Raw genomic sequence first — 670 nt, 5'->3', positions numbered from 1 at the left:
CTGGTTTCCTATGAGCTAGTTTTCAATTGGCTGGTTTCCTATTGGCTTATTTCCCATTGGCTGGTATCCTATTGGCTAGTTTCCTATTGGCTGGTTTCCTATTGGCTAGTATCCTATTGGCTGGTTTCCTATTGGCTAATTTCCTATTGGCTAATTTCCAATTGGCTGGTATCCTATTGGCTAGTTTTCTACTGGCTGATTTCCTATTGGTTGGTTTAAACCATCCCTGATTAGCTGATGAATCACTGAGGAGGAACATCTGGAATCAGACTTAACAAAAAAAAAAAAAAAGCAAAAAAAAAAAAAAGAGCTAAAGCTAACATTGTTTTGTTTTTTGTTCATCATCACTGTCCATTTCTTTCTGTCTATCCAGCCTCCTCCCACTCGATCATTCCCCAGATCCCAAACATCCTCATAAGCCTCGCTCCTCTCCTCTCTCGGAGCCTCACCAGTTACAACTTTTCTGATTTGATCAAACTATTTGCTAAAACTGTGCAAAGTCCTTCCTGAATGCACTTTGACCCGGGCTGGATCACACCAACCTCAAAACAAAAACTCAGCTGACATCCAGGCAGCCAAAGAGCAAAACAGCAATGAAAACTTTAAAATCTAAGCAACAATTATAAAGGCTGTAGGAAACAAGAAATGCACTTAGCAGTGGCGCCTCCAG

This window comes from Nematolebias whitei, chromosome 20 (genome assembly GCF_014905685.2).
Source record: "Nematolebias whitei isolate Nwh7 chromosome 20, NemWhi1, whole genome shotgun sequence".
Classification (NCBI taxonomy): Eukaryota; Metazoa; Chordata; class Actinopteri; order Cyprinodontiformes; family Rivulidae; genus Nematolebias; species Nematolebias whitei.
The sequence above is the reverse complement of the archived record's forward strand: the minus strand, read 5'-3'. Positions refer to the sequence as shown.